The 15,522-nt window shown below is 43.7% G+C and overlaps 1 protein-coding gene across 3 annotated transcripts in view; it reads left to right on the top strand.

The window, feature by feature from the left end:
* Positions 1-15,522, top strand: part of KIF26B (kinesin family member 26B) — a 290,029-nt gene that overhangs the window by 15,136 nt on the left and 259,371 nt on the right. The window contains exon 1 of one of the 3 annotated variants that reach the window (XM_079969426.1): positions 5,675-5,776. The exons of the other annotated variants lie outside the window; for them this stretch is intronic. The gene's annotated coding sequence lies outside the window, so the exon portion shown is untranslated. Of the gene's footprint in view, positions 1-5,674; positions 5,777-15,522 lie in introns of those variants that run through there. 3 annotated transcript variants of the gene reach the window in all.

Below are 15,522 nucleotides of genomic sequence, written 5' to 3'. Positions count from 1 at the left end.
GACGGATATGTTTGCTTATTTATGTTAGAGCATTTAATTATGAGATTCCCCCCATTCTGAAGTAGCAGTCGTAGGAAAAATGTCTGTTTTTTAACACCTGAATCAGTCCCATACTATATGCTTGTACCATGTTTGACAATATTAAAGATACAGTGGTACCTCGGGTTACATACGTTTCAGGTTACAGACTCCACTAACCCAGAAATAGTACCTCAGGTTAAGAACTTTGCTTCAGGATGAGAGCAGATATCGCGCGGTGGTGGTGCAGTGCCAACCGGGAGGCCCCATTAGCTAAAGTGGTACCTCAGGTTAAGAATAATTTCAGGTTAAGTACGGACCTCCGGAACGAATTAAGTTCTTAACCCGAGGTACCACTGTACTCAGTTTCCCTTTTTCAGTGCTTTGTTACCTTAAAGTGACAGCAGCTAATATCATCAGCCAGCTTTAGCTAAACCAAACCATTTTTTCCAACCAGATTTCAGAGGTTGACTCAAAAGCCCCTTTCTTTCCCATCCATCACAGAGGATGCCTCACCCCTGCAGCCCCAATATGTACTAGTGCTGTAGAGCCACCCCACCTCTTAGATGCTATATTGCCAGAACAAAAGCTATTGCTCTTCATTTGTCTGCTCATCTCTCTGCTTGCTTAACAGTGGCTGGCAAGAAGAAACAATAAAAGCCCATTCTGCAGCAAATTGGAAGTCATGACTCATGTGTTTCTCATTCTCTAATGAATGTTATTAACAGTTAACAAGTTCTCTAAATCAGGTTAATATTGGTGGTATCACTCACAGTTGTCCCACTGGAAGAATTAGCACTCTCTTTCAACATTGCGGAGTGAACATTAGAGTCTTAAGAGGGGAGGTGGTGGGGTTATCCAAACTTTGGCACTATTTAAGGCAAAATGTACCAATAAAATTAGGGGTAATTTTAGTATACTTCTCTGCCCCTGCTTCCCCTTTCTCGAGCTTTTTCATGCTGTGCTTTCAAAAAGGAACCCCTCCCATCAGTCAAAAGCTGTTTCTGAAGACTACTTGGAAACTGCCACTAGTTCAGTTTATAGATGTTAGGTTACTAACTGGGAGAAAGCAGCTTTCTCCCGATTGAAGCACAGAGTGTTTGAGGATTGGGATATTTACAGGGAAATCAAAATGCTTATTTACAAAGCTATTGTACTATCAATTTTACTGTACGCTTGTGAAACATGGACCACTTATAAACGCCATCTCCAACTCCTAGAAAGATTCCATCAATGGTACCTCCGAAAAATGTTACACATCACTTGGAAAAACAGGCAAACTAATGTCAGTGTACTGGAAGAAGCAAAGATCACCAGTGTCAAAGCAATGATTCTTCAACATCAACTTAGTTGAACTGGTCATGTTGTTTGGATGCCTTATTATCATCTTCCAAAGCAACTACTCTATTCCCAACTTAAGAATGGAAAGTGAAATACTGGTGGACAACAAAAGAGATTTAAAGACTCTCTCAAGGCAAATCTTTAAAAAATGTAGTATAAGTACTGATAACTGGGAAACACTGGTCTGCGAGTGCTGCAACTGGAAAACAGTCTTTACCAAAGGTGTCATGGACTTTGAAGAAGCACAAACTCAGGGTGAAAAGGAGAAATGTGCTAAGAGGAAGGCACGTTTGACAAACCCTCACCATGATCAACTCCCGTTTGGAAACTTATGTCTCCACTATGGAAGGACATGTGGATCCAGAACTGGTCTCCACAATCACTTACAGTCTCACTGTTAAGACCGTGTTTATGGAAAGACAATCTTACTTGGCTATGAGTGATTGCCAAAGAAGAAGAAAAGAAGAAGGCTAACTGGGATTGGCTGTTGGAAGCATATTTTTAGGTTGTGAAATGTCCTGAGATCTTATAGATATAGTGTGGTATACAAATTATTACCATTATTATTATTATTATTATTATTATTATTATTATTAGTGCCTGTGTGGTAGGAGATGGGTCACAGAAGTCTTATTGCCACGGGTCACCTAGCCCTGGGCCCATCCCTCCCTTACTGAACCATCTCACCCCCCCAACACTTTGGCTGGGTGATGGCTACGCCTAGGGGTTGGACTGGTTAGAGCAGACTAGGCCTATCACCCATACAAAAAGTTCTGTGGGAAGGGATGGTTCAGGACTGGCTAGTGTTTGCTAAAGGAAAGGCTTCTTTCCTCTGCTCTGCTCCTGGGCCATAAAAGAGGGCCTATGGCTGGGGTCAAACTTGTTGTTTTTGCTGCCTTGCTTCAGTAAAAAGTTCAGGAAGACTTCACAGGATAGGGTGATTGGAAGATGGCTGTGCTGGATGGAATGGCAGTGGCTTTTCAATAAACACTAAAAAGCTGAGTCCTGCCTTCAGACATGGCAACCTTGTGGAGCTGAGTTCCAGTGCTTCCAGGTGAGGATTGGTCAATTGTTGGGGTTGCGCCAAGATGGGAGCTTGGTTAAAAATGTGGGTAGGGAACAACTGCCAGAAAAATTGCAGCGTTTAGTTAGTTTAGAGAAATGGTGAGTAAGACATGACATGTTAGACGTTTCTAAACTTACCCCTCTCTCATAACATTAGAACTCATGAACATACAATGAAGTTGAATGCTGGAAAATTCAGGACAGACAAAAGAAAGCACATCTTCATGGAGTCGAGCTAAACAATGGAACTCGTTCCCACAGGAAACAGTGATGGCCACCAACTTGAATGGCTGTAAAAGAGGACTGGATGAAGGCCATCTGCGGTGACCGGCCATGATGGCTGTGTTCCACCTCCACTGACAGAGGCAGCTTGCCCGTTGCTGGAAACTGCAGGCGGGCAGAATGCTGTTGTGTTCATGCCCAGCTTACAGGTCTCCCACAGGCGTCTAGCTAGCCATCTTGTGAGAATAAGATGCTGGACTTAGATCCAGGAGAATCTTCTCATGCTCTTATGTCTTGGTGGGAGGAGTCCTGGGATACTGGCAGTGGGGGAGCCATGTGCTCTTTGCCTGGGGCAATGCAGACCACCACCTTCAAATGCAACCTAAAATGGCAGTAACCTGTTATGCCTCTCCTTATTGACTCATGTTCCATTTCCTGCCCTTATAATTGCCCAAGTCCTCTTGTGTTCTGAGTATTTAAACAAAACTGAGTGATGAATTGGAGGGAGTGGCTGGACTGAGGGAAAGACAGTCCCTGAAGCATCTTGCAAGGTAGCAGTATTGTTTTTCTTTTTAAAGACTGTGTGCCTATATGCAAGCAGTTTCTGTCGGTGAGTAAACACATTAAGCTAGCTAATGCATATTTGTGATTGTAATATATTTAAGGTTCTTAACTATAATATGCTTATTAAAATATGGCTATAATTTTGCTAATAGAAAGCAGCAACATGATTTATGAGTAATGACAAAATTCATTCCCATCCTTCAACATATTTAATATTTATGTGAAAAATTCTGTATTCAATTACATCTAAATTTCTAGCATTTTAACAGTGGCCTATTCCATGGAAGGTATGCACAATACATTTTGTACAGAGTAATGTTCAAAAATAAGCTTTATGGAAAGGGTCTTTCACAGTGCGACACTATGTAGATTTAGGAAGAAGAAACACCCACCATACTAAATGGGGCTTACATCCTGGTAGATCATAGTAATTATTTCTGAATTTGCACCTGCAGATGCAAATCTTACCCCTCTTTTGCACTTTTTGGGGGTGATGCATTTCCTCTCCCTCTTTTTTCTTCTTTTTTGGCAATTTGCAAGTGGCCAGGATTTAAGTGGATCTTAAAATTTGACTTACCCTGTTTGTACCACTGCCATGAGTAAAGGGTTTCCTGTAGCCTGCGTGTGGGTGTCTAATCCAGCCCTAACAGAATGTACTGGGGAAAACTTAGGGTGTATTGTATTTCATAATGTCTGAATGCGTCAGCATTTGTGGTCATTATAACTAAGTTTTATCTACTTATTTTGATAGTTCTACCCCACCTTTTGGCCCTTTTCCCATGTTGAAATGCAGATTCTCCGATTCAGTTGTCTGACAAGCTGCTTCTGAGGGTCAGGGACGGTGCTTAGAGTATTAGGGTTGCTGTATTTCAAAAATTAAAATTCCTGATACCCGCTGAGTTGCTGAGCTTTTTGGAGGAAACCTAACCCAAAAATAGTGATTTTAAGCTTCTTGAGCTGTTTCTGCTGCATCTGGGTTTCCCCTGACATTTTGCTAATTGGGCAAAAATCCCCCAAAGCCTTTTTTACACCTGAAAACAGGACATGTCAGGGCTTTTCCTGATGTATGGCAAGTCTAGGGAATGTCATCTGATGGTAGTGCAAGGAGCTATCATTGGAAACAAATGTCCCATTGTACATGCAGAAAAGGATGAAAGAGCACAAACCAGTATTTGGATTTCAGCCCTATAGTCATAGATTTAGACTGGTGCTGGTGCACTTTTTCCAAACACATTACCCTTTATATTCCTTGAATCTTTGCAAAATTCTTGGGGATAGTAATTGACAGCACAGTATCATTTAGAAAGGAACAAACTGGTGTAAGTGGAGAGCAACTTCACTGGGAGACATTACAGCACATGGCAATATCACGTAGGTGATTGTGTTATTATACCAGACCTTAGAACTTATGCACGGCTTGGCTGTTTTTGTTGATGAATTTATTCAGAGCTTTTTTTAGCTGGAACTCGTCAGAACTCAGTTCTGGCACCTCTCAGATGGACACCATTATCATTCTAAGAGAATGAGGGAGGCATTCATAGTGTGTTCCAGCACCTCTTTTTCTAGAAAAATAGCACTGAATTTATTATTGTTTTTCGCTTTTGGAATATGGAGGCCGAGAGAACCAGCCCTGATGTGTTTTATGTGCGGATAGAGAGGGGGCCTTGACAACCTTGTAGTTCAAGGAGATAAGAAAGATGAAGCAAGAGAAGAATAGTGGGCAGAAAATGACATGCCCAAGTTCAGATATCAGGTCACACCAGGTGGGATTGGTTCCTTATGCGTCCAACTCCCTGATACATGACCCAACCACTGGGCTGGATTGTCTGATATTAACAGCTTTGTCTGCTGCTGATGCAGCAGTTAAATAATGGATGTTGGTGCTTGAGTGCTCCCCTGTAGCTCTGTGTCTCTGTGTATTGCCTGTTTAATATTCCATTTCAGTTTAACCAAAGATGAAGCATCTAAAATGCCTATATCTTTCAGGAGTCATTTGCACTGAGCTGAATTCTTGTGATGGTTCTTTTTAAAACAGTGAATTGTACAGCAATACAAAGGGAATATAAAGAAGAAGGGACAAGGATGTGTGCATATGAGAGAGAGAGGGAGAGGGAGAGGGTTGGGGTGGGAGTCTGAGGGTGGGGGAAAGATATTAAAAAAAAAAAACATAGTCTGTATTTTTTGGGGTCCCTTTTTATCAGCACAACAACAAAGTGTCTACTCTTCCTTCTACCCTGCACTGAATCACAGTAGTTTGGATCACTGCAATAGGCATGTAGCAGGAAAGCCAAGATAAGGGCTCTTTTTGTGGCTGAATTTCAAGGGTTGGAGAGGATTGTGTGGGAAGCCAGGGCAGAAGCAGTGCTGTTGAGGAACTAGTGTATAGTAATGCAAGTGGATGACACTGATAAATTGCTCCCCTAAGCCAGCATCTGCAGCAAATTGTCAGACTGAGACGAGTTCCCGGCATACCCTATTCCTCTGTGTGAATGAAATCTCAGTTGAACCATTATTTACCCATCTACCTGTGAAATGTGGGAGGATAGGATTCATTGCCCTATTGCAGGTTTGATTTGATTTTGCTTTAATACGCTGTGTGTGTGTGTGTGTGTGTGTGTGTGTGTTGTGTATCTGTTCCTATCTATATATCTTTGTGTGTTTGTGTGTGTGTATGTTGCCTTCTCCAGTGATGGATAGTGACTAGCCTGTTTCTGATTAGCAACATAGCTCTTTGGGAAAAGAAAAAAGGCTAAGTGGTTTTCTGAGTAAAGTACGGACTTTCCAAGGTCTGGAATCCTGTTTGCACTAAATGAAATGAATTTAATAGTCTTGACTTTGTTCTTTGTAGCTGAAGGAATGCACAGTTAAGCAACTACTTAGTATACTTTCAAGGCTCCCCCTTCCCCACCTCCCCAGCATACCAAGAACTGAAAAAAGATAGATATATATACAGACAGACAGACAGACAGACAGACAGACAGACAAACACACACACACAGTTCTCTTTTCCCAAGGAAAATCCACTCTTTAGCATTAAATGGAGCAAACATCAATCCAATGTGCTGTTTGCTCCAATTCAGTACTAAAGAGCAGGTTTTCCCCAGGGTTGCGGAAAGCAGTGGGAGAAGAGAAAGCATAGATAAGCCCCACAGTATCCTTCATTTACTGGAAATGCGTAAAAAATACCATTTTTTCTGAAAAGCTGCATTTTCTTTCCTAGTCTTCTCATTGATTAACAATGAGCATTTTCACAGGAAAAATCCCTACAGTCCCAAGACCGATCACCCACCCTCGGTTAAAAAAAAGTACAGCTGGAGTCTTAAAGTCTTGCTATATCCTAGTGTGCCATAGCCACTTTGAAATAGATTTACCGTATTTTTCGTCTCATAGGACGCACCTAGTTTTTTTGGGGGGGAAATAAAGGAAATTTTTCCCCCTTTATTTTCCCCCCAAAACGAGGTCGGGGAACAGCGGGATGGCGGCGCTGCGCCTCCCCGCTGTCCCCTGAGCTTGTGGGGCTGGCCGATGTCTGCCTGGCGCGCGGGGCGCTCTGCTTCAGGGCACCCTGCGAGCCTGGTGGCAGGCTGCTATCCGCAACGCGGGGAGCCCTGCGGGAGTTCCCACAGGGCTCCCCACGCTGTGGATGTCTGCCCGGCGTGAGGGGCGCTCTGCTTGAGGGCGCCTCACGCCGGAACTCCTGCGGGCTCCCCAGGCTTGCTGATAGCTTCCTGAAGCCTGGAGAGCGAGAGGGGTCGGTGCGCACTGACCCCTCTCGCTCTCCAAGCTTCAGCGAAAGCCTGTATTCACCCCATAGGACGCACAAAGATTTCCCCTTCATTTTTGGAGGGGAAAAAGTGCGTCCTATAGGGCGAAAAATACGGTAAATCCAGTTCTTCTACAAAGGAACTAAAACATCAAACCCAAACTCCATCCAATCGCTGCAGCATTATTATTTTTTTAAATCTGCTAAAAATAACTAATGGATGATGACTTAACCAGTATCAAAAATTAGATCTTGTAAAATGTCTGGAAGATGCTTAGGCTCAGACTTTGTTGGATACACATGAGAAGAGTTCTCCAACACTTCTGTAAATCCTCTGATGGGTTATTTTTGTGATATATTTTCTACACAAATAGTTCCAGCTGATCCAACAAGCAATCTATATAAGGAATAATGCTGCCACTCAGGAGTGGAGGTTCTCAAACTTTCTACCCTAAGGGCTCACTTGAAATGGCTGAAAATTTACTGAAGCTCAGCAGTCAGAAAATGATGGTGCAGGGGCAGAGCCAGTCACAAAATGATGGCAGAGCCTGGGATAAGCAATTGCTGACATCACTTACTACTGATATCTAATCCATCTTTGGAAATTGGCAAATTGCCATAGCATTTTCATGGTGGCAAGGAGTTCCACAGCTCTGCTTCCTGAAGCTAAATCCAAACGTTTGCTCTGATTTAGCCTCTCCATTTTAGGCAGAATTTGCTGATTTGGAAGCTCTAAAGGGAGAAGATTTTTTCTTGTACAGTTTCCCTTCCCACCTTTACATGCCTATCAAAGTATTTTTTTTCCTTTTACCCATCTCCTGTAATTTCTTCTTTTCTCCTTTCACACTGCTTGTGCCATATTACCCCCCCACAAACTACTGTTTTGTTTTATCACTTCTACTTCTTCCGTTCACACTCACTTCTTGTATATATAACAGCTTTCTTACCCTTTCCTTTCTATTTCCGCTGTATTTATTTATTTATTTGTTCATAAATATTAATTTTGCCTCACTTTCTAATTTCCTTCAGCAACTCATTTGGCACTTTTCCCTGAGAGGAGAAAGACCTTCCCCCTCCCCTGAACTCCTCTGTCTCCTGGACACCTTTCCTCAGCATGTAAGGAGTTACTGCTGTCACCGCTGGTCCAGCCAAACGACACTGGCATGGCTAAGGGGGCAAGGCAGACCAGTGGGGAGGCAGTGGGCAGCCTGTGGCACTGAGTGCAGCCTGAAAGTGGCTGTTGCTAGTTTTCTCCTGGCCAGGACACCTGGGTGGTGCTTGGCCCACTGCTTGAGAAACGCTGTTGGAGAGCAAAGCCCAGCAGCAAATGAGTAGCCTGAGGGGAAGAAAGCAATCAGCTGACAAATATTACTGCTTGGGGAAGGAATGGAATGAGGAAAGAGAGTGGAAGTTAATTTGGTAGGAGGAAATAGCCATTTTACCAATGCAGTCTAGCATTGATCTCTTGATAGGTCTCCTCTGACTTGCATCATAGTGCTCCATCCTGAGTCACTTGTGGCCTGGATGAATCCTTGCTTGTTAAATGCACCTTAATATTTCCTGTTGTGCTAAATAATACAGTAGTGAGTATTCTGGGCTCCTACTCCTGTCGTTACTTATTATTTTACAGCCAGCCTGTATCTCATCTAAGATCAAAGGGCTAAGGCTATGCTTGACATCATAAGGTAAAGGTAAAGGTACCCCTGCCCATACGGGCCAGTCTTGACAGACTCTGGGGTTGTGCGCCCATCTCACTTAAGAGGCCAGGGGCCAGCGCTGTCCGGAGACACTTCCGGGTCACGTGGCCAGCGTGACAAAGCTGCATCTGGCGAGCCAGAGCCGCACACGGAAACGCCGTTTACCTTCCCGCTGGTAAGCGGTCCCTATTTATCTACTTGCACCCAGAGGTGCTTTCGAGCTGCTAGGTTGGCAGGCGCTGGGACCGAGCAGCGGGAGCGCACCCCGCCGCAGGGATTCGAACCGCCGACCTTTCAATCAGCAAGTCCTAGGCACTGAGGCTTTAACCCACAGCGCCACCTGCGTCCCCGCTTGACATCATATAAATGCTAATAATCTGTATTGCGAAGAGTAGTAAGGGGAGCTTTGTCCCCTTCTGATGAATAGTTTCTTCAAGTATTGTCTAGTTATCTATCATGGTTGTTCACACTGTAGCCTCTTTTGTAGAAGATGGATTAAAATTCTTCATAGTTTTATTGAGTGCTGTCTATGGCAACTGGTGTTTAATGTATGTTGTTTAGCTGATCAATTCTTCTTTTATCCCCTTTGCTTCATAGTTTGGTTCCTGATTTTTTTTAAATGAATTTTTAAATTTAGGGAGGAGGATGTTGGTGATGTGGCAATTACAGTGAGAACTTCCCATTTTGTTTTCTTATGCTTATATGGCCTTTAACAAAATATTGGGGACACAGAGTATGTGCACTTCAAAGCGAAAGGGGCGGAAATCAAACTCCATGCAAGTCCAGTCCTCATTTATCCAACTAAAGGGAAAAAAGGGCAGCGGCAGTGAATGTTGAGAGTGCAGTCATATGTGAAGGACATCTGTATATTGGCTGAAGTCATGAGGAAGCCCAGGCATCCCTTTATCACAGCATGGTGATGGGTCCTGTCAGGATGGCTCAGGCATGTTAGAGCAATCAAAACATGGGAGGTCCTAATTTGCTACAACCCTCCTACTTTCTGTACATACTGCAGTTTCTTTTCCTCAAAACATGTGCTCTAAAAACTTTAAACCTCTTTTCTTTGTCTGCTAACTAATAGCTCACCTGGATAGGATTGCCCCTGGCTCTGTGAATGTAGCAATTAAATCTAACCCCTAAGACAGCAGCCTGCTGTGTTGCCTGGCAGCCTGCATTTATAGGAGCTGATAAAACAGCCCAGGATTGTCTTGCTTTTGAGCTTGCCATACAGATGTGAAGGACAGATGCTCATCTGCTCTTGAGGTGACGAAACAACTCTGAGATGTTGGAATCAAATTTCTAGTTTAGCTGTGAGTGGTGAAAACTCGATGTTCAGCCTGTTCAGGGTGCTTTGTGTGGCTGTTCCTGTAGTTCCACTTTTTTTGTTTTAAAAAAAGGATGAATGGTAATTTGTTACCATCTTTTCAGTGTTGTCTGTTATTAAAAAAACCTGAACGGTGCATATTTTATCTGCACAGTGAAGGACTTCCAGAGCATTTAGATAACCAGATGTTCCAGCAAACAAAAGGAATCTCTACAGGGGCTACATTTGAGAGCATGCATGCATATATAAGCCCCACTGATTTAATCATCAAACAGTTAATTGACATGGGGCATGCACTGAATTCAGAAAAGCAGAGTTCTCAGATAACTGAAATAGTTCCGTACTATGATGTATCACCCAGTTTGCACCCAGCACCTGAAAATAAGTTGTGTACTTGCCACAGTTTACCCTGAGTTAGGTGTAATTAGCTCCATTGATTTCAATAACATCTTAATTAAGCATATCTGACCATGTACAGGTAACTCACCTCTTTTGATTATTACACTTACCAGAGCAGCGATGTCACGCTGGCCACGTGACCCGGAAGTGTCTCCGGACAGCGCTGGCCCCTGGCCTCTTAAGTGAGATGGGCGCACAACCCCAGAGTCTGTCAAGACTGGCCTGTACGGGCAGGGGTACCTTTACCTTTACCTTTAATGTCCTTACACAGGCCTCTTAATGCCTTTGTTTATGGCTGCGTATCTCTAGTAACAAATTTAGGGAAATGAGAGCGGAGTCTCATGTCCTTAGACACTTTACTGCCTGAGGCAAAGGACAAGAGGGTGCCCCATTCCATGTACAGTTCCATGAAGCTGAATTTTACTTCAGCACTGATGATAGGACAGCATTGCAGGCTGGCTTGGGGGGCACAGGACAGGCTGTGTTGCACAGAACTCTTTAACTGAGGAGAATGGTTGGGGCTCAGAAGGAACAACCAAGGGGCTGCCATTGCTGTGTTGTCAGCATCTGCTGCCAAAGGCAGTTACCTCACTCTTGTCTCATTGTAGGGCTGGCCATGCATATTATTTTAATGATGAAGAGCCCGTGGAAGAAGTGTGCGGTATATCTCTGAATGCAAAAACACTCTGATGTGCCATGAGAGCCAGTGTGGTGTAGTGGTTAGAGTCTGACGCAGATTGAAGCATCACTGCAGTTATACCCGAAGTTGTAGCTGGGGGGCAGAGAAGAAGGGCTTTTGTTTTTAGAAAGAAATAATTAGGTTGCTAGTCTTTTTACTCATGAAGATAGAAAGAAAACTGTAGAGGCAGCATTCTAAATGCGACTCTGCTCAATAAAAAGCAAATCTCTTCCTGTCCTACAGTTTTTTGGCCAGTGACTACAAAGACACTGGGATGTATTGGACTGCATTTCTGGCTTGCAGATAAATTCCTTTGGTTTTGTTGCTTTTCTTCCCAGCAGGACATACATATGGGTTCCAGTATACCCTTAGGCTTCCTCACCACAAAATTTCCAACAGAATGTTCGACCAGCATGTTGGAAGATTCAGCTGCCAGTCATCCAATATGCCATTTTTTTAAAAAAATGGTTAGAAACTTTGCCTTTGATGTAGTGTGTGATTAAGTCCTGATTGTGCATTTGTCTGTAAGAGAGCAATGCTCCTTTCCTTGGCTATTGTAACAAATACTTACAATGACTGTGACGAGTATAAAGAAAAGGAATCTACTTGGACATGTACTGTACCCTAATAGTACCTATTATTCAGGACCTATGTAGGGACATATAGCACTATATATAGGGTGCTGTAAAATTTGCATGACTCTGATTGGACTTTGCATTTACACTCATTCATGGGAGCTAATAAGATGTACAGATTTTTCAGGTTTCCACTTTTATTTTTTAAGTGCCAGTTTTTAGCCCTTATCTACCAACTTGGATGCAGCTAAAAAAGATTAGGCAAATTCATGGAGGATAAGGCTCTCCAAGGTTACCAGCTATGACAGCCATGATTTGCCTCCATGATCAGAGGCTGCAATGCTTCTGAATTCCAGTTGCTGGAACCTGCAAGAGGGAAGAGTGCATCTGGGTGGCCACTGAGAGAAGGATACTGGACTAGATGGGCCATTGGCCTTATCCAGCAGGCTCTTCTTATGTTCTTGGAGGGGGGGACCTGTGCAGAAAATTCCAGTTGAGACTCTGGGCCTGAGTTGGATCTAACTGTAAGGATTAATGGTTTCTACTCAACATAACATCCAGACTTTCTCCATTTCCTGCTCCCTTTTGCTAATACTGTATGTCTAAAATCCCCCCACCCACTCTTGTCCATTTACACTACATAATAAAGGATGCAAATTAAGTAAACCCATGATGGTTTTCCTAATTTGTGTCATTTAAAGAGTAAAGGGACCCCTGACCATTAGGTCCAGTCGTGATCAACTCTGGGGTTGCGGCGCTCATCTCGCTTGGCCGAGGGAGCCGGCGTACAGCTTCCAGGTCATGTGGCCAGCATGACTAAGCTGCTTCTGGTGAACCAGAGCAGCACACAGAAATGCCGTTTACCTTCCCGCTGGAGCGGTACCTATTTATCTACTTGCACTTTGACGTGCTTTCGAACTGCTAGGTTGACAGGAGCAGGGACCGAGCAACGGGAGCTCACCCCGTCGCGGGGATTCAAACCGCCGACCTTCTGATCGGCAAGTCCTAGACCCACGTCCCCTAATTTGTGTCATTTAGTCTGTGCTGATTCCGAGACCCTGGCACTGTTATGTCCAAAAGACAGAAATATGGCAAGAAATCATATAGCCAAACACTAAGACCAATTGAATTTGTATTTTGCTTGAGTGGTGGATGAGCAATATTGCTGTGATTACATTTTTTGGCTTGCAAGGAAAGTTGCCCAGTTTTCTTCCTTTGCTCTCAGTGGGGCATACTCATGGTCTTCCTGCTTTACAACAGCATGACGGAACATGGTTACTAGTATTAGCAGAACGTTTACTTTTAAGCACAAAGAGGTGCCAACCATTTTGTTACAAATACAGTGGTACCTCGGGTTAAGTACTTAATTCGTTCTGGAGGTCCGTTCTTAACCTGAAACTGTTCTTAACCTGAAGCACCACTTTAGCAAATGGGGTCTCCTGCTGCTGCCGCGCCGCCAGAGCATAATTTCTGTTCTCATCCTGAAGCAAAGTTCTTTACCTGAAGCACTATTTCTGGGTTAGTGGAGTCTGTAACCTGAAGCGTATGTAACCCGAGGTACCACTGTACCTGAACACATAATCATGTTTGTATCAACAAACAAACTATACCCTGACACCAAAATGGGGTAGAAATACCCTTGTCTAGAATGGGAGATGTGCATATGGAAGCAGAAATGTTCATGTGGTCTCCACTGAGCTGTCTAGAAATTGAATCTTTTGATATGGATGGGGTTCTGTGTCCCCATCTGGGGGCGGGTATATGTTTACCATCACTGTAATAATTCCAGTGTAGATTTTAACTGTTGCAAACTATGCAACATGAAACAGGTGTTCTTAGGGCCACCTCACCCATGATGCCTTGCTCTGAGGAAGCACCCTCAGAGCATGGCAAGCTCTGGGCGTGGGGAAATGGTGTAGCAAGGCGTGGGGAAATGGTGTAGCAAATCCTGTTTAAAGCAGGGGTGGCTAACCTTCTTTGTCCTGACAGCCTTATTGGGCTGACCAGCCTCCAACGGCCACATGCCAGTTTCATGTCCACACACATGTAGCACATACACTCAGCAGGGAGTGGCACAGACAAGTAACTTACACTGCTTGTATATATACAAACATGCTTGCTGGGGAGGACAGCAAGGAGGCACTCAGTAACTGTGAACCACCCATAATCCTTTGGGGGAAGGCATGTCTCTTTAAAGTGACATCATAGTGTATTGTGTGACTAGACTTAGCCACTCAGCAGCCAGCTCCAGTTGAGAAATTCCCAAGTGCAGCAGATCCCAGTGGGTCTTCACAAACTTGACATGAGCCAACAGTGTGACGTGGCAGCTAAAAAGGCAATGCAATTCTGGGCTGCATCAATAGGAGTATAGCGTCTAGATCAAGGGAAGTAATAGTGCCACTGTATTCTGCTCTGGTCAGACCTCACCTGGAGTACTGTGTCCAGTTCTGGGTACCACAGTTCAAGAAGGACACTGACAAACTGGAACGTGTCCAGAGGAGGGCAACCAAAATGGTCAAAGGCCTGGAAACGATGCCTTATGAGGAACGGCTACGGGAGCTGGGCATGTTTAGCCTGGAGAAGAGGAGGTTAAGGGGTGATATGATAGCCATGTTCAAATATATAAAAGGATGTCGCATAGAGGAGGGAGAAAGGTTGTTTTCTGCTGCTCCAGAGAAGCGGACATGGAGCAATGGTTCCAAACTACAAGAAGGAAGATTCCACCTAAACATTAGGAAGAACGTCCTGACAGTAAGAGCTGTTCAACAGTGGAATTTGCTGCCAAGGAGTGTGGTGGAGTCTCCTTCTTTGGAGGTCTTTAAGCAGAGGCTTGACAACCATATGTCAGGAGTGCTCTGATGGTGTTTCCTGCTTGGCAGGGGGTTGGACTTGATGGCCCTTGTGGTCTCTTCCAACTCTATGATTCCGCCTGGGAGCTCTCAGGTAAGCCATTCCCATTAGGACTTGCATTTGGTGCCAAAATAAAAATGCTGAATGGAAGCTGTGCTGGCATAGGAATAACCAGCAGCACATTGTAATGCTCCCAGTTGTGCTTTTGCATCTGCAGCTGGATGCGTTTGCATAACATACCAGACGCTGTACGATACCAGGCGTGGGGCAGGTTGCCTTGGAGAAAATGACCTCGTGGGCCAAATGGGGTCCCTTGGTGCGCCTCATTAGACTTGTGGGCTGGAGGTTCCCTCCCTTACTTAACACACTTTTAACTTTTGTGTTAAAGCTTTTGTTGCTATCGGTTGCATTTGCTTCATTCTTTTATGCAGAGTTTGGATTCAGGGTTGAATCGATTGTAGCACTGTGCTTCAGCCTTGTTTTATATTTAATGTAGTCCACATTGCTTAGGAAAATTATTTTATGAGGTGCCTAATAAATATAACAGATAAACAAATCCATTTAGGCTATGAACTTTAGATTTCCCAGCAACATATCTTAAACATAGTTTTCTTTCAGAACCACTGAACTTTGCATAATATTTAAACCTTGTCTGTGATTTATTACAAAATAATGCTATTTTCGTAGGCAATGGGCTGCATCTTACTAATGTCATACTTTTCCTAGACTAGTGGGTCCCAAACTCTTCTCCCCCATAACCACTTGAAAACTGTGGAGTGTCTTGGCAGGCCACTTAAGGATTTTTCTGCCTGCTGCAGCAATTGCAATGTGCTGTGCTAGATGTTGTATAATTTTAAATTAATTTTTTAAAGACATGTTGTGGATCGTTAGTGGTTTGCAAACCATGGTGTGGGAACCTATGGACTAGACCCATTGAAATGAATGGGTTTAAAGTAATCATGACTAACTTGTCCATTGATTTCCATGGGTCTACTGAGAATGGTTTAGGCAGATACAGCACAAGA

This window comes from Podarcis cretensis (genome assembly GCF_951804945.1).
Source record: "Podarcis cretensis genome assembly, chromosome: 3".
NCBI lineage: Eukaryota > Metazoa > Chordata > Lepidosauria > Squamata > Lacertidae > Podarcis > Podarcis cretensis.
This window is presented reverse-complemented; position numbering and strand designations above follow the sequence as displayed.